Genomic DNA, 21,950 nt, shown 5'->3' on the forward strand with positions numbered 1-21,950 from the left:
TCTCCACAGTTACAAGGCCACTGGACTGCACTAAACAGACAGCAAAGCCCAGAAGAAAATCCAGGACAGAATGGGGCTGCCCCGGGCATTTCCTAAGAGCATGGTGACATGCTGATTTACTGGAAAAGATGCTTGCTCAGTACAAGATTTTGTCCTGGCTCAGGGCCCAGTCCCCCTTCCCCGCGCCCTGCTGTACTACCTACCCCTGGGCCGCTCCACAGCAGACAAGCTGCAGAGCAGGCATCTCCGCAGCACAACTGTGCTGCCTCCACTCAGCCACCCTCTCCCTCTTCCTTCACCATCCTTACCCCAACAAGCAAGAGAAAAGGTCTCTGTTTAAGTCACTTGGAAAAGAACGAATCACAGCCCAGCAAGGGAAGAGTGGCTTGAAGTGGCCCTGGCAGCAGAGGGCCCGTGCAGCCAGAGCCCTCCTCCACCATCCTCACCCCAATCCTGCCCATTCAGACCGGGTGTGAGCATCTCCCTCAGAGACAGGCATAAACGCTTTCTGATCTCTGTGACTCCATGAAACAGGAACAAGCCACATGCTCCACGCACGCACTCTAAATGCAGGCCCCCAGCGCCTCCAGAGGCAGGCCCCCTTTAAAAACTACCCACCCCACGTGCAGGCTGCACTCCCTGCAGGGTGCGCCTGGAATGAACACAAACTAAGCTAAGCTAATCAGTTTTCTCAAGGAGGTGCAGGCTTAGCCGATGCTAGGAGATTAGACCCACAAGTAGACACAGGAGTCCTGGGCAGTGAAAACCCCACTGCAGAGAGAGGAGAAAGCAGCCACTTTGCCTGGAGGAGCAAAGCTGAGATCCAGCTGTGGCCACTGTGAACTTGGCTGGACCCAGGTCCCAGTTCTCATGCCTTCTGAGGCCAGCCAGCCTTCTTCCTCTCAGTAACATGAGACCCCTCCCGTGTCCCCACAATAAATTCCCTTTCCTGTTTAAGCCAGCCTGTACAGCAGGCTGCTTTTGCTTGCAATCAAGAGGATCTTTAAAAAGAGGATATGTTATAAAAAAAAAAAAAAAAAAAAAAACAAAGAATAACAAAAAAGAGGCTACTGGTATGTGAATCCTGGGAGCCGCTTCTTAGGTAAGACAAGAAAAGACCACGTTGCAGCCACATATCAGGTCCAAAGCTCTAGATTTTGTATTCAGACTCTCTCTCCCTTTCCTCAGCAAGACAATCTTCCGTTTTTGATCTTGCATAAATTTCCCGAGTGAACCAGTGTTCATTTTAAGAAGCTTTGGGTTCCAAGCAACCTGACAATTAATTTAATGCAACAAGCTAATCAAAGTGAGAGGCGTAACAGCAAACTTACTTCTGTTCAAGTACTGGCTCTGGGATTTAAGAGTGAAAACCAGAAGTTAAAACTTTGAAACAATCCCTGATGATTTCAGCCAGCAAGAGAAAGACTACTTGGGTGCATGCCCTGAAGCAGGGATGCTTTCTCAGACCTCACTTTTGAACACTTTGAGAGTTTCACTGAGCAGAGCCTTCTGGGAAGGGTTCACCTTGAAATGTAGGTATACACACATGTATACTTGTACATGCATGCAAACACAGGTGTACACAGATAAATGCAAACACAATTGTGTTGTGCTGCATATGTGCATGCAAACACATGTGCCATGCACACGTGTGCATGCAAATGTACATGGACAGTCTACGGACATGTGCCTGCAAACACATGTTGTATGTACTTGCATGTAAGTGCACACTGCAGTGTGCACGTGTGCACAAATGAGTAGTGTGTGCACATGAATGTACATGCATGCATACTATGCACATGCATATGTGTGCATGTGTGCTCTGTACATGCATGCGTGCAAGCACAGGTATGCAAGTGTCATATGCCCATGCCACATGTCCATGTGTACATAAATGCAAATATACATGCAGTGTATATATATGCATGTGCATGCACACACGCATTCCTGCAAGTCAGGTATGAACAACAACTCTAATTCCTTTATCAGCTTCTGCCTGATAATGGTGTCTTGTATGTCAAGAGAAAAGCATAAATTTTCCCCCAAAGGTCCCATGGTCTGCCGGTAACCTGCCCAGAGGAAACTATATACTGCAAGCCTCCCCAATTTTCCAAGGTCAGGCTAATGTCCAAACGTCTCTCAACTCACGCTCACTGCATTTGCATTCCCAGACTCATTTTACCAGAAAAGACTCTAGAAAAATCTATTGAAGAAGAAAAACCAGAAACACAGCTGAGAAAAACCCTCAAGGCTGAGGTAGAGAAAAATGCTGAGGGGCCAATAAATAATCTAGGAGCACACTCCAGCAGCAGTGAGTAGTTCTGCACCATCACTGCGCGCAAGCCGCCATTCTCAGTGTTCTGGTTACATTAACTCACTTAATCCCCCCACAAGGCTTTGGTTATCCCTATTTAGTGAAAGTGGGGAAACTTGGTGCAAAGGTCAGACACCTACAACGTGATGGTGCTGGAACCCAACCCCAAGGGACCATGCTTGAGCCACCCCACACCCTGTCCTAATGTGGCAGTGGTGGGGCTCCCAGGCTGTCAGAGTTCACAACAGCTCCAGTGACTCAAATAAGAACAGCCCCGAACATTCTCTGTTCATACTCAGAGCAAGCACAGAGCAGAGACAGAGATCCTTTTGGATTCCCCCAAAATGTCCCTGACACACAAGAAAAACACAGGTCAGGAGGGGAGGGAATGAAAATTAAAAACTGCCATAGAATATTTAAATGAGCTATTCATCATATTGAGAGAAGGAGCAGGAGCACTGAGTTTAAAGTCCCTGAGGAGGACACTTTCACCCCACAGCTGCTCCCCGGGGTGGCTCAGCCTCTGCACAGAGAACGGCTGCGTCAGCCTGTGGGAGGCACACCCAGCTCTGCCAGGACGCCTTGGCTCCCAGCGCTGCCCCAGAGGGGAGCACGCCGGGTCTGTTTCACATCTCTGATCCGCATGACAGGAAACAGAAAGAGAACCTGAGAGACCCATGTGTCCCAACAGAGGTCAAATGTTAGCAAATGCATGAAACGAGCTTGCTCGGCTTTCTGACTTGAGGCTCACCGACTGCTTCCCTGGCAGTGTCCCTTCTTAAGTCTACTCCTACCCTGCAGCCATACATCCTGTGGTGGACAACGCTGCCTCTCCAGTCTTACCTTTCCAGGACATTAGCCAGTCCCAGACAGACCTCTGTCCCCTAAGAACCTGTTCATGGAGCAGGGCTGCCTTTGTGGCACTAGTCCTGGTGTCCCACGTGAGCGGCCTACTCCTGCTAACCACCACATCATGTCCCTGCTACACCCCCAAGGGAGCCTGCAGGGCCCCAAGCACCATTGCTGCAGCTGCCACGTCACCCCATCCCACCCCACGCCTCTCTGCACCTGCTCACCTGCAAAGGCAGGGAGCACACTGGGCAGCTGAACCCCACCTACAGGGCTCCACAGCCACGGCTCCCAAGGAGACTCCCATCAGAGGGCAGAGCCTTCCAACGCCCAGGGGAGGCCTCTGGTGGAACGGGAATTCAACTCAGTGGGTTGCTGCCAGCTAAGTGTTTCATGAGACAGAAAAGAGTAAGACAGCCCATCTAGAAAACGTTCACAGTTTGTGAAACTGTGTTTCTAACATATATATCCTACTCTGTATCTCATCCTGTTATTCAGATGGTCTCCAACGTACCATGGCTTGACTTACAATTCTGACTTTACAATGGTGTGACAGCAATATGCATTCAGTAGAAACTGTACTTCAAATCTGGAATTCGGCTCTTATCCTGGGCTAGCAATATTCGGTCGGATACTCTCTCATGATGCTGGGCAATGTCAGTGATTCACAGCTCTTAGTCACACTGCCGTGAGGGTAAATAATGGATTCTCTACGGTGTGCTGTGCTGTCAGCATTGCGTGAATATGGCTCTGCACAACTGTAGGCTAACGTAAGTGTTCCAGGCACACTGAAGGCAGGCGAGGCCAAGCTATGACACCTGATAGGTCAGGGGTATTAAATGTATTTTCAACTTTGGATGTTTCCAACTTACAATGTGTTTACTGGGACATGTTCCCATTGTAAGCTGAGGAATATCTATGCATATCCGTCATCCTGTATGAATCTTACAACGGGGCCACATCTTGGTAAAGCCACTGTAAGTTGAAAATACCATTATATCAGAAGTGCATTACGGACTTAAAATATTTTCAACTGACAATGGGTTTACTGGGACATAGCTTCATTGTAAATTGAGGAACGTACTGAATGTTTACCACTTTCACACCATTGTGAAGTTGAAAAAGTGTAAGCCAAACCATCCCCAGTCATGGGCTAAGTGTATCATCTTCAAAACATGAGGAAAACTTCCTAGGAGATCTTTATTTTGAGCTTACTTGTATGTCCAATTAGAACTGCTCTTTCAGAACTGTCCCTTTGTGTCACAAGCAAACCAGTTCCACGTGGCTCAGGATGCAAGCTCCTGGCAGCAGAGCCTGCCTTCTCCTCCTGTGTTGATCGTGCCCAGCATTCCATCCTCATGAGCCCCAGGAATGAGCCTGTCCAAGCCTGGGCAACACGTGTGACCCCTTTCATGGCACTTGATGCACACAGGTAACATTCACCTGTCTGCACCTGCACAGAAATGGGGATCCAGACGTGCCCACAGCTACAAAGCCAGCAGCGAAGACAAGGAGGCCCAGATTCTCAACTCACAGCATGACCTCCCCGAAAGGCAGCCTCACCCATCAGCCTCAGCAGTCCAAGTCTTAGCAGATCCTTGATTCTCATTTTTAATGTCTTCAGTGTAATAAGCGCCTTCTAGGAAGATTTCTGTAACAATTATTCACTGAAGTCACACTCCAAAATTCCTGCTAAATATCAATATGTAAACCACTTTTAATCACATGAAACCTATTTGGAAGTTTAAAGACTTCTACAGCAGTTCTCCTTTCTTTAATAAACAGCTTAAAACACACACACACACACACACACACACACACACACACACACACACACACACACACACACACACACACACAGAGTCCATGAGAAGAAAAGGGAATGTTTTTTAAGTCTTGCTCTGTCACCCAGGTTGGAGTACAGTGGCACGATCATAGCTCACTGCAGCCTCAAACTCCTAGGCTTAAACAATACTCCTGCCTCAGCCTCCCAAGTAGGTGAGACTACAGGTGTGTGCCACCACACCTGGCTAATTGTTGGTTTGTTTTGTATTGTTTTTGTAGGGACAGGCTCTTTCTCTGTTGCTCAGGCTGGTCTCGAACTCCTGGGCTCAAGTGATCATCCTGCCTCCTCAGCCTCCCAAAGTGCTAGAATTACAGGTCCCTGGCCAAGAATTCATCTTTTCCATTAGTAGAGCCACCTCCCAATCTGTGTAAGTGGCTAATTCTCCTGCAAGAGGATGTCACCACCTGGACCCATCTGAGACTGCCTGAGGCTGGCATCCTTCCTTACCTCTGCAAGTCACCTCACTATGACACTGAAGATTGTCTATTCCAAAAGTACCCATCCTGCTGACAAGACGTACCTTCTGAAGATAGCACCTATGGAGCCTGGAATTCCTCTGTACTGCAGTCTGGCTCTTGGAGCCAACTTTCTTCTGTCCAGCCCCAGGCTCGAGAGTCAGATTGCCTGGATCCTCAAGGAACACCTCCATTGCTACAAGTAGCCAATGGGCCTCTGCCTTATCACTGAAAATATGGGGGAAATAATAGTGCCCTTTCCACAGCATTGTTCAGTGATACAGTGCGTATCAGTAGGATGAATTTAAACATCATCATCCAGGCTAAGGCACCTGTGAGCATGAAAGGGTGTGTGTTTATCCCCACATGGGCCAACAGACACACTCCAGCACCGCCCAAGCTCACTGCCTGCCTGCTCACTGCAGCCTCTGCACAGAGCTTAGCAGGCGTAGCTGCTTAGAGCTGATGACAGGAGAGGCCAAACAATAAGAATAAGAATATCAACAACTGCACTCTTACGAATGCCTGCCATACAGCAAATGCTCCATAATTATGCATTACTGTTCTACCATCCTGTTCCCATCTCAACCTCCAGAAGCCTTTGACGTAAAATAAAATGAACAGTCTCCACTGCCTCACAGAGGGAATTAAAGCTAAATACAAAACAAGAAGCCGAAAAGTCACCACCACAGGCGGCTGGCTTTCCAGGGCAATGGGCCGAACCAACAGCAGTTTCGGCATACTGCTGGAACACAGAGCCTGAGGTGTAGAGATATTCATTCCAGCCCAGGATGAGGCATGGCTCCTAGAAGCAGGCACTCAGCCTCTTACCTCCATCCAGTATCATTTCTCAGACTGAAATCTTCAGGCAAGTGCATGCCGTCCTCCATAGGCACGGTCACCCTTATACAGAGAAGTCGACTTGTGCTCAGAGATATACAGACCACCCATGCATGCAGGGAATACAGAACTCTGCTATCACTCCAATGTTCAGGAAACAGAGCAGATAATCCCTGGAAATTCTGCACTGCACGGCCATGAGCAAAAAGAGTTGGCATGCCCTCATATACTGAGTCTGCATGTGGCTGCAATAATGGAACTACTGTGCAAGACCTGCTTCTAAGAAGTCAGGTCCGAAGACTGGACTAAAGAAATGAATCATCTTTACTGCATTACTAAGATTATGGGGGCCCAGAAACGCTGAGAATAAAGGTGAGTGGGAAGAGGCTGGAGAGAGAAAAGCATGCATGCTGACTGGCAGAGACAGCGCTGGATCCGGCATCAGACAGGGCTGGTCTGTCCCCACCACTTCACAGTTGTCCACTTGAGCAAGTCTTTTATCTTCTCTCTGGTGTCAGCGCCCCAGTTTGTATAATGGATATAATCATGCTTATGAACCAACAGAACATTACCCTTGATGGAGAATGCAAACACAGGTGCTCAAGTTTTCTGAAGCCCCAGAGTGAGAGGGCACTGACAGAAGCCCTCACTTTCAAAATGCTGATGTTTATACAACTCCCACCACCTCTGTGCTGACCACCACAAAGAAGAAGGTGGGACTATATATTCCCACAGGAGCTTACACAAGAGCAACACGGTTCACTGAACCGCAGGCACCATCAGCTCCAGAGAGCACCATTAATTTTATGTGCCACTCAGGAAGACAAATGTGATCAATGAAACCCTGAAACACCATCCATGGAAGAGGCATCCTGATTTCAGAGATGTTAAAACATGAGAGGAAGAAAACGTGCATTTTACAATCAATGAGATGGTGCAACAAGAGTCCAGTGGGCTTGCAGAGCTCAGGCTTGGTCCTGACCAGACAATGTCCAAGACCAGCTTGAGCCCACAGGGCAGAGGGTATTCAGTTCAGTTGCTGTTCAGTAACCCCCAAGAACCTGTTTGCATTTCAGACTCCCCATCCCTCCCAGAGACTGATTCAGTTGCTCTGAAATGAGGTCTGAGCACCTCTCTAACACATCCTGTTTCTGCCAGCTGGGAAAAGAAAGGTCGGCTAAATAGCAGCATGGATCTAACAGCACAGCAGCCTCCCTTTCATACCCCCAGCCTCTGGCCTCAGGACGCACCTTACAGGAAGGGCCGCCAAGCAGAAGCAAAGGTGTGGTCTGAATCCACAGAGCCACTGTGGCCCTCCTGCCTACACTTCCATTTCTGCTGTTTCTCTCACACTTTCCCCCACTCTGATTCATTTTCCGAGTATGCAGTTGCAAAACCTACGCTTAGAACAGAGGGGACTGCAAGCGTCCTGTGTGGCATTTCCCTAAGTCAGCTGTGACTCAGCCTGGCAAGGGCCCAAGTGCCTTCAGAGTGGCTTCCTGCAAAGACCAGTAATGACAAGCCAGCCGCTGCACTCAGGCACACGAGCCAGCACCTCCACGACTGACATCCAGGGAAGGAACGGGATCCAGCCTCCTTCCTCCCAGCACTGCAAATGTCATTTACGTTTTGAAGCCACAGGGGACATGGGTGGAACTCCATGAGTTGGTGAATTATGGATTCCAAGATTTCTGAAGCCTATTAAGAAAGGGGAGCGCGGTGGGCGGCCATGAGGCAGCTCCGACCACCTGTTTCCCTCCTCCCGCACTTCCCCCACCCAACACATCACATTTATTTGATGACCTGGTGCATCCAACAAGGCACAGCTTTTAAAGCTTCCCATTTCTGATGCTACAGAGTCAGGAAACCAGGAAAGAAGATCATCAGGCTCAAATGACAGCCGCCTCGCTCTGGGGCCCACCAGCCACTTCTGAGAACCTACTACACCATCATGGAAAAGGGATTCTCCAGCCTTCTCTGCCCAAATATCCCAGAAGATAGGATTTCAGCTTTTTAAAATGGTGGTTCCATTAAGCTTTTGGAGAAAGGAGAGACCCCATTTGGGGGAGCTCCATGGCAAATAAAGACAGAGCCAACCTCCCTGCTTCTCCCGGCTCCCCACCACCCCAGAGCCTACTGACCCTTGAGGAGCCAGCACGCTGACGTCTTTGGAGAGCACCATAAGAGAAGCTTCAGCATGATCAGGAGTTAGAGGGAAAATGCAGCCATCTACTGAACAAAAGCACACGACTGCCTCGCACTCAGTAAGCACGAGCTGAATCAATTAGTTAATTAAACTTGATACGGGGCTCTGTGGGAGTAACACCTTACACCCTGAGTAAGGAACGCTGCTGAAGAAGGAAACAGTCGCTCTGGGAGATGCTGCTGCCAAAATCAGTGGAAGGTCAGGTAGGAGCAGCTCTCACAGAGTAAATGACTAGGAGAAGGGAAGGAATGAATAACAATCCATTACCTAATAAGGGGTTTGTCTAAACCAGCTAACTTGTTCCAGAATTGAGGCCAAAATCAGGGTTAGCTGCAACAGTGCCTACATGATAATTATGTGCTTTTTTTTCCTTTTGGTTGTATGTCTGTGTGTGGTTGTGGAGGAATTGGGTTCTTTCATTTTCTGTTTTTGTGTGCCACCTACTTGTCTCTTTAGAACCACATACAAAATCCTGCAAAAATCTCTTTCCTGGGAGCAGAACTCATGCTCTGGTGAGCTCCAGACAGACAGCCTCTGCAGCCTGATGGCAGCTGCCCCAGAACCAACCAGGAAAAAAGGTGACTAACATTTCTTCCCAACCACCCAGGCTGAAGACGGAAACCAGTTCACAGCTGCAGGAAAGCATCTCAGTGCTCAACCCTGTGGCTAATTACTGCTGAATAAAAAATAGCCATCTTTGCACAACTGTAGCAAGGATGCTCATGGATACAAAGTATATCAGGGTGAAGAGAGTAAACACCACACTAAAGGTCTCATGATATGCAAACCGACAGTCCATGAATGTTACTAAAATCTATTATGGGGATTTTGGACTCCTTGAAATCCAGGGAACAATTATTAAAATGTGAAAGGACCACAACTGTCTATTTCTGCAAATAGCTCCTTCTAGCAACTGTTTTCCTGGACTGCCTCACCTAGGAGGTAATAAAGGCTCTTGGCCGGGCGCGGTGGCTCACGCCTGTAATCCCAGCACTTTGGGAGGCCGAGGCGGGTGGATCACGAGGTCAAGAGATCGAGACCATCCTGGTCAACATGGTGAAACCCCATCTCTACTAAAAATACAAAACATTAGCTGGGCATGGTGGTGCGTGCCTGTAATCGCAGCTACTCAGGAGGCTGAGGCAGGAGAATTGCCTGAACCCAGGAGGCGGAGGTTGCGGTGAGCTGAGATCGCGCCATAGCACTCCAGCCTGGGTAACATGAGTGAAACTCCGTCTCAAAAAAAAAAAAAGGCTCTTTACAATTTCTCTAAATGCAAATTTGATAGAGTTAAAGAGTCTCTTACTGCACATCGCTGTGTTCTAAACACAATCGCGCAAGAATCCCGCAAATAATATTTCCTGATTGCAGAACTCGTGCTGGAAGACCAACAGACCTTAGGCTTAACCTCAATATGAGCCACAGTGAGTAAAATGTCACTACTGGCACATGCAGAGTCATCAAACAACACTCTTGTCCTTCTGAATGTTTTCTAGTCTTCTCCCACAGCCCGCCCTCTCAACTGTCCCTGCAAAGACCAAGTCCTCTGATCCCTGCCCCTGCCATGGCCACTGGATGTCTTCAACCTTTCCACCTGTCATTTCCCCCACAGAATCTGTTTCCAGCAAGGGCTATGAAAAAACTGAGAGTGATTTAATCTGTTTGCTTTTTTTTTTTTTAGGCCATCAACTGTCCTGAGTTATCACACTAAGTGTCTGTCATTCTAATTGGATGCTGAGGTGTTTTTACAATAAGCCTGGGCAGCTTTATGTCAAATCAATGAACAATTTCCAACCACCATTTGTAAACAATAATAAATCAAGGACTCCCAAAATGGAACCCCCGAGGTATAAACTTTCCCCCACAGAAGCCCATCTGCTGTAAGCTCTTCCAGAAAATAAACCTGGAATTCTAAAACCCAAAAAAGGAAATGATCCATTTGGGCTTATAATTTTCAGAGACACAACTTCACTCTTAAGACCAAAATTGCCACGTTTATTTTGATGCTGCAATTGCTGTCTCCAGCAGAAGATCCCCTTATGGTGCTCCATTCCCGATTCACAGCATGGAAAACTCTACGTTAGGCCGAGGGTTACTGAGCACTCAGCATGCTGGGCCCTCCTCTCAAGGCACTGGATGGAGACTGCAGTGAACAAGACATACCTGCCCTCCTGGGGCTTGGTCTAGCTTCCGCCTTTTCTGACTTTGAAAGGAAGCTTGTTTTTCAGGAGGGAAAAAGCTTCCTCCAAGAGACCTGGCAAAGTTTTGAGCTTTGCATGCCCTTAAAACTTACTAGCACCTAAAATTAGTTTCTCTGATAGAAGATCTGTCTTTGCACTTTTACGCAATGCAGAAGGCTCACCAAGAAGGGCAAACTGTGCCCAACTCAACCAGTAACAGCATTCGGAAAACAAAGAGGAGAGCTAATTTTAGGAGGCAGCATTTTCGCTCCAACTACTTTTTGTGCTTCTGTCTGGCAGAGGGACAGAAAAGGAGATAAGGAAACTGCCCCACTAAATCTCTCCTACGGACTGTCCTTACTACACATCAATCCTCTCCCAGGCCAATTGCTCCAAATGACCGGAGGAGGAGGCCATCTTACACATTTCATGATGAAAGAGAGGGCAATTCTCAGGAGGAACAAGAGTAATTATACACAACAAAAGCAGGAACAGAAATCCGTCATAGATTTACAGAACACACAGTTCCACTTAAGATACATTTTTTCTTCGTAACTCTTATGTTGTTTATTAAATATTTACTTTTGGCCCAGAGTTTGGCTGATCAGGACCTGAAACGTTGTTAAAACACCACTGAGATTGTGTCAAGAATCTTTTAAATCATCTAAAAAAGGTATTTGTTTATCTATCTTGACAAACAGAGAATATACTCAGCAGGCTTAAGAATTTCAGTTCAACAAACACACACTGGCACCTGGGGTTCTCAGGGGTGGGAAAACCGAGTGTGAAAAGATGGGCACGAGAGAGTGGCCAGAAGAAGGGGCATCCGACAGGAGCTAGGCACAAGCTCCAGACACCCTGACCCCTCAAAGGAAGAAAAGGACTGCTGGCGGGGGAAAATGTTTGTTTAACATTTACTGCAAAAGCCCGAATTACAATAAGGCACCCTTGCCATAGGACACATTTAGGAGTATGTAGAATATACACATCTACACAGGCATACACATATGTGTACATGTATATCTAGTCATGCGTACTTAACAATGGAGATCCATTCTAAGAAATACATCATTATGTGGTTTCCTGCTGGTGTGATCGACCGTACTTACACAAACCTAAATGGTACAGCCTTCTCCACACCTAGGCTAGATGGTACAGCCTATTGCTTCTAGGCTACAAACCTGTATAGCATGTGACTGTCCTGAATACTGCAGGTAACACAATGGTATCTGTGTATCTAAATATAGAAAAGATACAGTAAAAATACAAGATTACAGTCTCACGGGACCACTGTCATATGTGCAGTCTATTGTTGACCAAAACGTACTAATGCAGTACACAACTGTAGATGCATGTGTGCATGTATATTTCCAATACACTTCCTAAATGTGTACATTTGTTTATATGCACATGTATATACACATATATACTTACATATACATACACACACACATTGATTTTGGAGTGAGGCAGCCCTGCATTTTCACTGTACGTACTTCTCAGACGTAAAGGCTTTATGATCTTGAGCAAGTTATTTGGCTCCCTGCGCCTACACATTGGCAAAATTAGGTGAATACTCCTTACACCTCACAGGACTATTTTAAGGACAAAAAGATACCCTGGGCATCCCCCATCCTGCATACTACCAGGCACAGAGCTGGTGCAGAAATGAGTTTCACCAATGTCCTATGGAGCCATTTGAGAAATACTACCTCCATTTTAAAATTTAGAAAACACAGAATGTTTAAGCAAGATACCCGGAAGCACAGCAAATTAAAACTACTTCCAGGACTTGATCCCTCCATTTTTTTAAATCATTCATTCAATGATCTATGAGACTCCTTGTCTGCACCACAGCCTGTGTGAGGAGCTGGGAAAATATCCTCAGATCAACACGGGCCCTTGCCCTAAAGGAGCCTAGGTCCTGGTTGGGAATAAAAAAATGTCACTAACTATTCACAGGTGCTGTGCCTGCAACACCAAACTCCAGATAAAACAGTCCCTTAGAGTCAGGAGGTCTCATAACCCTATAATAGAAAGAAATTGAAAAGGAGGCTGTGGCACACTGAAGACATGGGGACCAGACTGGCCCTTCCCAAGGCATCAGGCCCACAGGAAGGACTGAGCACTCGTGGGTTCAGCCAAGCGATCTGCAGAGTCAGAGGAGCCACTGGGCATGCCCGGTGAGCAGCACAACACTAGGAAGAAGGCAGGCATCACCCTCCAGGAACCAAGGACAAAATATGGCTAAACAGGCCATGGCAAACCTTCTGAGGGCACACACCATCGCTAAAAGGCTTGAACTGACTTGGCCATGGCGATGGAGCACATGCTACCCCCAAACCAGGCTTCCCAGCTGCCATTTCTTGGGAATCACGACTTGGGACAAGTGCAGAGCTTTGCTGAGGAGAGAATAATCTTCTCCAGGCAAAGCTGTAGTGCTGCATGGTCTCGGTGGATTCATGAAACACCGTTGGTGTATGAACATTTTTGAGAAACTTGCAGCAAAGATTGTATTCAACTGTGCTCACCCCCAGATTCCCCAAGACACCTGACCATGCATGCTACTAACCCCCATCCCAGGACTCAGACACCCTGGAACTGCGATCATGGAAACAGTGTGGCAGCCTGTATAAGCACATGGGTTTGGCAAAATGGGCCACATGGCGCCCTTAAGGAAGGCAAACCTGGGGAAGGGCCACGACAACGCTTCAGGCCAACCACAGGCACAGAGCACATGGAGCGTGACGCCTACTTTGTAGAGCTGCTAACATTGTGATGACGGGTGTAAAGAGGGCCAACTCCTTGAGAAAGAACTTGAAAGTCCTTGGCTACATGAAGCTGACAGAGCTCTGATCTCATCTCATTGTCTCATGTCGTGATTCTGTGTGATCGGGACCATCTAAAGGGGGGGCACATGACCAGCCCGCTCAACGCACAACTATACACCACCTCCACTAGAATTTCTTGTCAATCACCCAGATCATATAGGAGTGAATTCCCCAGTGCCTCATACCACATCGTGGTCAACCCCTGGCATACCGTCAGTGCTTCTGGAGGCTAAAACAACTTCATCTTGGATGCTAATCTGCCACGTTGCCTTCTGATGAACCCCTGGTCCAAGAAGGCCCCTAAGACTTCCCATTTATCTATTATTCCTGTGTAAGAGGAGGTACTTATACTAAGTAAATCGTGCCTTCAGATCAAACAACCTTGATGTTATCTTACTTCAACCGTCCTACGATGTCCCTTTGGAACCACCCCTCCCCTATGGCATAGAAGCCCTGGGTCTGGGAGGCGATGGCATGGGCTCCACCAGCTTGTCTTACTGCTGCCCTAGACACAGATGCGGCTCCTGTTTGTAGGTCTCTATTAAATGTTTCTTTCTAAGAAACAGGATTTGTCAGGCTCTTTCTTCAGCCTCACAGCTGCCTCGGACTTTGGGGTAGTTTGCATAGACCTGCCTTTCACAAAACAGTGTTCATTCTGGAAATGGATACAGCAAATCTTGGCACAGCACAACTGACAGGCATGCATTCTAAAAAGAATACTATCCCACAGTATAGATCTCACACTACAAAACAAACAGAGTTGACCAAAAGGAGAAAAGAGAAAGCCACTCCCATTAGGGTACCAGCATTCCCCAGGAGTACAATACTTCCTTCCACATTCATTCGAGAGAATCCACATATTTAAGTGTGTCTTCAAACCTTATAAGCCCCATGAATGACACCATATAATTCAAACCTGGGTTCAAAAGTGTGAGTGTAAAGTGTGAAGTTTCTGGAAGAACTGCCAAATCTCTACTGTAAATGTCTATCTACCCAGAATACAACCAAGAAAGTTCACAATGTATTCCGGTTCTATTGATAAATATTTACATTCTCTCTTTACCAAGGACATTTTATATATATAAACTCATTTTGATCCCTGAAGCTAAGGCAGAATTAGCCACATTATCTATTGTACAGTGACCAAACCTAAAGACTCTCCATTTATATGTTGTCCCAAATTGCCAAGCAATTACTAAAAATATAATGTATATTTGGTACATGTTATAATTCTCCACTATTAAACAACATTTTAAAATTTCCTCTAATATTGAGAATAAATGACATTATGATGTGTCATTTGAATGTTACAATGTAAGAAACAGCATTCATTACTAGTCACGATATCCAGAAAGTAGGAACTACCCAAGAGTCAGCTGACAGATAAATGGATACACAAAATGTGCACATACATACGATGGAATATTACTCAGCCTTCAAAAGGAAATTCTGACACATGCTCTAACAGGGACGAATCTTGAGGACATTATGTTAAGTGAAATGAGCCAGTCATAAAAGGACAAATACTGTATGATTCCACTAACAGAAGTACCTAGAGGAGTCGGATTCAGAGACGGAAAGCAGAATGGTGTTCGCCAGGGGCTGGGAGTGGAGAGTAGGAGTTTGTTTAATGGGCACAGAGCTTCAGTCCTGCAAGCTGAAAGAGCACTGTGGACAGACAGTGGAGAGGGTGCACAATAATGTGAATGTACTGGATGCCACTTAACTGTACACTTAAAAACGGTTAAGACAATAAATGATAAACTAAAGACAATGAAAAAAATAAGGAAATATATTTGGTTCATTAAAAACTGGGAATCTCTGTAAGATAAATGTTCTACATCCTGAGGCAATGTCCCAGTGTTTTAACAATCTGGAGTGACAGTTTTTTTAAAGGGTTTGGGGTGTGATGTTAGGAGGTCATGGACGATCCCGAGCCTGAATTCTGAACTGTCAAGCGAGCCTGTCTCTGTCTGTCACTGTGCATCCCCTCTTCACAGCTGTAGGTTTGGACAGTAACTTAGTATGATCCTGGTGTTCTCCCGACAAATTTAATAAGAAGAGGGAATCATTTTGTTTGCTTCTAAACAAACCCTCAGACAGAAATGAAGGGATTACTCATTCTGCAGACTCAATTTACCATCTGTTGCTGAAGGGAAGTCTTCACGGAGCAAGAGCCTGGGCTGGAGGACCTCTGAGTGAGCTAAACCCTAAAAGAAAACGTGCCTTCTAGGTTTCAAATCACTTTGATCCTATAATTGTATGTACAATTTGGACCACACTAATTCTATCTTTGGAAAGAGGTAAATAAAAGAATATTAAGAAGACGCAACATTGGTGGTAGCTCCCGACCTGGTGCCCCCGGGCTGCCAGGGATGGGAGGAGGGAGCGAGGCTGGAAGAAATTAATTATGAATTGAGAAAGACCGATGGATTAAAAAAAAAGAAACTTTCAAATAGGATGATGGTGATGAAATACAGAAACCTTAAAGACATCATGGTGGGACAGAAAGAAGGGAGGGAGGGGAAAAGGGAAGGAAGGCAGGAGGGGAGAACAAGATCGGGGAGGGAGCCGCAGACACCGCTGCCCTCCTGCCCTCAGCCAGCATGGCCTACCTAACCCTGCCACCCCCATGACTCCCTTTGACGAGATATGCATATTAACAAGTATCACATTTAAATCACTTAAGCAAATGACTAAGCTGCAGTGATAACGCATGCTTTAGTTGTAATTACCACAGATAAGTACATATTTAATATTTTTGGTTCAGTAACTGAAATCTTCTAAAAGGGAAAAATTTCCACCATGGCGCAACCTCAGCTGGCAGGTGCTGGTGAGAAAAGACACAAACGCAGGCTGAGGTATGGGTCCTCTCAACATGGAAGGGGCCCCCAGGCAAGCCTGGGCTGGCTGGGTGAGAAGAGGCCCTGTGGCAGGGCAAATCCCTGGCCCAGCAAATGGCTCACTCCTGGCAGCCAGCCCCACAGCCCTGGGCTCATGAGAAACAGGAGTTCCAGGTGCCACTTCTGCACAAAAGCCCTGTCAAATCGTCGCGGCTTAAACAAGTTCTTTCATCCTATGGTGAGACCACAGGTGCCTGGCAGCTGGGGCTCTCTCGCCTGTCTGAGGCCTCAGCTTCTCCCTTCCTCCCTCCTCTCCACATGTCTCACCCTCTAGGAGACCCCACATGGCTTCTTTCTCCAGCAGAGCAGCTGGGACATCCTCCAGCATGGCAGCTGGGCCCCAGGGGACCCAGGTGGGGCCACCAAGCCCCTCGAGGATAGGGCCTGCACCATGCCCAGTGTCGTCACATCCTTGGCAGTCTACTGGTTTGAGTTTGACACCAGACTGACCAGATTCAGGAGGTGCGGAGCTGAGAAGTACATGCCCACGGCTGGAGACCATCGCCACCACAGTACACTGGAGTCACCAACCCCTCTGCAGCCAGCCAGCCCCAGAAAGGTGTTCAGAACTCTTCGAACCTCGTGTGGGGACTGGACCCCAACACTGGGGCTCATCACAGAGCAGCACACTGGGATGCTAAGAGCGGGCCAGCCGAGAAGCCCACAGGGTTGGGTCTGAATTCCTGCTCCTCCAATTCTACCTGTGAGACTGGGGCAACTCAACCTCTCTCCCTGACAGCTTCATCTGTGAAATGAGGATACTAAAAACGCCTCATGAAGTTTCTATAAGGATTAAGTGAATTAACACACAGAAGTGCGCGAAAGCGTGTGGCCCACAGCCAGCACTCGGGGCTACTGTTTTTACTCTCTGCTAGACGGGTTGCCCTACGGAAGTCCACCCAAGCCACAGAAAGAACAGCATCACAGCCCCAAGGGTCTGCTGCCACCGCCCACGTTCTGCACCAGCTCTGTGCTTGTCAGGCTCTGGGTCGACACACGATGATTGCAGCTACTCTGTCTCAACCAACACAACCAGAGACAGAAAGGAACCATTTGAGCACCAGCAGACTCTGAGCAGAAGCGCCAATTTGTAACAGCAGTGACATTCCTGTGACTGAACTACAGACATCATCGAGGCCCGTGCTTAGAGCTCCTACCTGCATCACCTTCAATTAATCCTTGCCCTCATTAGGAGCTATGGGCACATCTAACACAGGTAAGGCGAGGAATCGGAATCTGCTTCCTGTCTCTACATGGGGAGATCATTGTCCTCTTTGCAGACCCGTGGGGAGAATTAGGCAAAATAACACACAAGGGACCTAACAAGATTCAAGGTAAGTGCCCCCACAACCTCACTGTTTCTCCCTTCCCCAAACAGTCTGGTTCTGTTTCTCTTGCAATAGTTTGAATTATACTACATATATCATCTTTTAATATCAGCTGTCCAGCTGTGTTGGGAAAGCATATGGATTATTATTATTACTTTGGACAGTTTCATTCTTGTTGCCCAGGGTGGAGTGCAATGGCACAGTCTCAGCTCACTGCAACCTCCGCCTCCCGGGTTCAAGTGATTCTCCTACCACAGCCTCCCAAGTAGCTGGGATTACAGGTGCCAGCCACCATGCCCAGCTAATTTTTTTGTACTTTTAGTAGAGATGGGGTTTCACCATGTAGGCCAGGCTGGTCTCCAACTCCTGACCTCAGGTGATCCGCCCCCCTCAGCCTCCCAAAGTGTTAGGATTTCAGGTGTGAGCCACTGCGCTTGGCCGAAAGCATATGTTTTTAAATATATAAAAATAAGGGCAGGAATGGCGGCTCATGCTTGCAATCCCAGCATTCTGAAAGGCCAAGGCAGGAGGATCACTTGAAGCCAGCAGTTTGACACCAGCCTGAGCAACACAGCAAGACACAATCTCTACCAGAAAAACCAAATTAGCCAGCACGGTGGCACACACGTGTATTCTTAGCTACCCAGGATGCTGAGACAAGAAGACTGCTTGAGCCCAGGAGATTGAGGTTGCAGTGAACTAAGTTTGTGCCACTGCATTCCAGCCTGGGTGACAGAGTGAGACCCTATCTCAAACACACACACGCACACACAGGCAAATGAAATAGTATCATTACCCTCATTTAATAAGGGATGAAGCTAAGGCTTAGAGAGATTAAGTACAGTCATGTGTTGCTTAATGACAGGGATACCTTCTGAGAAATGTGCCCTTAGGTGATTTCATCATTGTGGAAACATCATAGTGGGCACTTACACAAAACTAGGTGGTATCGCCCACTACACACCTACGCTGCAAACCTGTACTGCTTGTTACCGTACTCAATACTGTACACACTATAATAGTATTTGTGCATCTAAACATAGAAGCGGTACAGTAAAAATACAGTATATAATCTTATGAGGCCACCATTGTGTATGCGATCTGTCATTCACTAAAATGACATCATGCTGAGCATGACCACACCTTGCCCACGTTTGCAAGGCTGGTAAATGGCCCAGGGCAGATTCACAGCGCTTATGAAAGCCTGCCCCTTAGCAACCACACCATGCTGCCTCCCAGGAGTGAAGTAGCAGGGAGTGCAGAGAACACAGTCCGCAGCCTCTCTAGCTTTACCCTTGACCAGGTCAGGGCTGCAGAGAGCTAGCTACAGGCAATCTTTTTCTCCTAGAATTGCCTTTACACAACTGTGGTTTAATGTTCCTGCTTCTGCTTCAGGTATTGATTTAAATAAATGGCCACGTGTGCATCTCTGCATTTGGTTTGTGTTATTTCTTCCCCCTCCCCCCATGGTCACTACTGCCATGTTCAATGACCTTTAAGTTAATATCCACTAGATTCTTCTCAAGCTTGAAGGCTAAGAAAATGTTTATCTCTCCCAAGAAAATGTTTCATTGCATTATCAGATGAGAACTATGTAGCCCAGCATGCTTCCTTTCTTGCTTTGGATACCAAGGTACAACTGGATGCTCGGCTAAAGGAGCTCCCCTTGACCTAGCGTCAGCAGAGGTACGCTGAAAAGTGTATGAGGACTGGAGTGCAGCCGGCCAGCTCTTTGGGTTGCAGGTTCCTGACCTATAAATGGGTGTAATATACCTACCACGCAGGATTATGCTGGGCATTAAACAAAACACAGATGGCAAACACCTAGCCAGGATCCGGCTCAAGGGGGGTGCTAAGTGTTAATTCTCCTTCATTCTTTAATTCTCCATCCACTTCTTTTTTCCTTCATCTTTTTATTCCCCATCTCCTCCACCCCTAAATTTGATCCTAGATTTTTAAACTCTTATTTTAGTGGAATCTGTGTTTACATATAATATACATACTTTTTCTTATAAGCTGCCCCAAATGTTTTTAGAGCTATATGTTGCTTAAACATGTAGTAGCCACGATCTACAAGTTGAAGGAATACTGAATAATGGACACAGGATTGAGAGATGAGGTTTAGAAATGTCACCCTTGGCCAGGTGCGGTGGCTCACACCTGTAATCCCAGCAAAACTTAGTGAGGCAGAGGTGGGTGGATGACCTGAGGTCAGAAGTTCAGGACCAGCCTGGGCAGCATAGTGAAACCCCATCTCTACTAAAACTACAAAAATTAGCCAGGTGTGGTGGTGTGTGCCTGTAATCCCAGCTACTCAGGAGGCTGAGGCAGAAGAATCGCTTGAACCCCGGAGGCGGAGGTTGCAGTGAGATCATGCAAGACTCCATCTCAAAAAAAATAAAATAAAAATAAAACAAAAATAAAAGAAATGTCACCCTCTAAAAATAAAGTCAAAAAGAGCCAACAAAATGAATGACATCAGCCATCTGTGGTGATCTTTCCAGGAAATAACTCAGTATGATGATTTAGAAAGTAGCTAATGAGAGGAGTTACATCTTGAATCACACAGAAAAGCCTAACTAAAATCAGAAAGATCAGTGCCAAAAAAAAAAATCTAAAGGAATATAAGGTGAACTGTAATCCAATTAAATATAATATTTCTATCATGAGATCATTTTGCTGACTGATTACTAAAGAATGTTGAAGTCAGATGTATTAGTCAGGACCCAATTAAAATGCAGGAGCTACACAAGCTTTTTGAACAGAAGGGCTTTAAAATATAAATTCTTAACTGGGTAGAAAGTCAGTAACCAGGTAATTCTAAATATCAGGGAAATAGCAAGGGCAGGAAGGAGCCATCCCTAGGAATGAGGGAACAAAGAGAACCCGTTAGACTCGACCTTAGAAGCCTAGGGGAGGGGCCCCCGAGGTAGAGACCTCTCTGGAGGGGTGGTGAAATCTGCAAGGAGTGTGGACAATGAGGCTGGCTGGCCAATGCTGGGATAACTGCAAACTGAATTCAATAGTGTCAGCTGGAGCAATAGGAAGCCAACAGGAAGGACAGAAGACCCTTCTCTGCTTCCCATCTTGCTGGCGCCTCTACAGCCCCTTCCTGATGCAGGCAGCCCAGAAGCCACTGGCAAAGCAGCTGGGATGTGTGTTCCCAGCTCTAACGCCACAGAACAGAGCACAGAGTCTGGAGCTGAAACAATAATTTAATAAATTGCACAACGGGATTTTTGAAAAATGAATCTCCATCACTACCCTAGGGAGAGGGTATCGATTCTATACACAGAAAGATCCCCAGAACGAGGAAGGCCTATTCATCAAGCTTCCGTAGACAGATGGAAATAGGCAGATAGAATAGAAATAGGCCAACAGAAAAGGTTTGCTGAGTACACACCCCCCCAGGAGTGAGGGCTTTCTCAGAGAGGCACAGTTCTCATCAATTAATGAACTGTCATTCTTAGTTGGCAGTATCTTACAATTCTGCAAACCCCACTGATAACTCCTAGCTGGAACTAATAACATTGAGTTTCCAAACCTATAAAACCAAGAGTGATGCCTTAGACCCATGATCATTTTTTCTCTCAAAACTCAGTCTGAAATAGCCCAAGGGTCTCTGTCTCACTTTAACCCATATTTGATTACCTATGATTTACACACTGGAAAATAATATCTTCTGAAGAAAATAATCAATAAGCTTCAACTATTTCTGTAAACGTGTTACACATATACAAATGCACAGAAAAACACAGATATAAAACTTCAACTTCCTGGATCAACCTAATTGCCACATTCCTAAGTTCTGACCCATTTATTTGCCAACAGGAAAACTGAGTCCAAGAACTCTGGGAACCTTAGAAGCAACAGCTCTCCACCCCTGCTTCCCTTTCCATTCTCCACCTCAGCACACACAACCGTTACTTCTCCTAAGAGTTAACTACAGAGACAGCAGGACACCAGCTCTGCCAGCAGGTCCCCCACCTTCACAGGGCATGTGCAGAGGCTTGGGAGGGGCAGCAGGTCCCCCACCTTCACACGGGATGTGCAGAGACTGAGGAGGGGCAGCAGGTCCCCCACCTTCACACGGCATGTGCAAAGGCTGAGGACGGGCAGCAGGTCCCCCACCTTCACACGGCATGTCCAGAGGCTGAGGAGGGGCAGCAGGTCCCCCACCTTCACACGGCATGTGCAG

General features: G+C 46.8%; 1 protein-coding gene and 2 long non-coding RNA genes across 3 annotated transcripts in view; all 3 read right to left on the minus strand.

The window, feature by feature from the left end:
- Positions 1-21,950, minus strand: part of GALNT2 (polypeptide N-acetylgalactosaminyltransferase 2) — a 213,692-nt gene that overhangs the window by 168,404 nt on the left and 23,338 nt on the right.
- On the minus strand, positions 320-9,461 carry LOC116526098. Its single transcript, XR_004257966.1, has 3 exons — positions 9,141-9,461; positions 4,178-4,180; positions 320-330 (listed from the first exon to the last, which is right to left on the minus strand). It is a non-coding gene; the product is annotated as an uncharacterized LOC116526098 (long non-coding RNA).
- LOC116526099 lies at positions 10,177-17,990 on the minus strand. The gene is made up of 2 exons (XR_004257967.1): positions 13,027-17,990; positions 10,177-12,993 (listed from the first exon to the last, which is right to left on the minus strand). It is a non-coding gene; the product is annotated as an uncharacterized LOC116526099 (long non-coding RNA).

This window comes from Sapajus apella, unplaced genomic scaffold (assembly GCF_009761245.1).
Source record: "Sapajus apella isolate SASKATOON/1434 unplaced genomic scaffold, GSC_monkey_1.0 scaffold49, whole genome shotgun sequence".
In the NCBI taxonomy this organism is placed as follows: domain Eukaryota; kingdom Metazoa; phylum Chordata; class Mammalia; order Primates; family Cebidae; genus Sapajus; species Sapajus apella.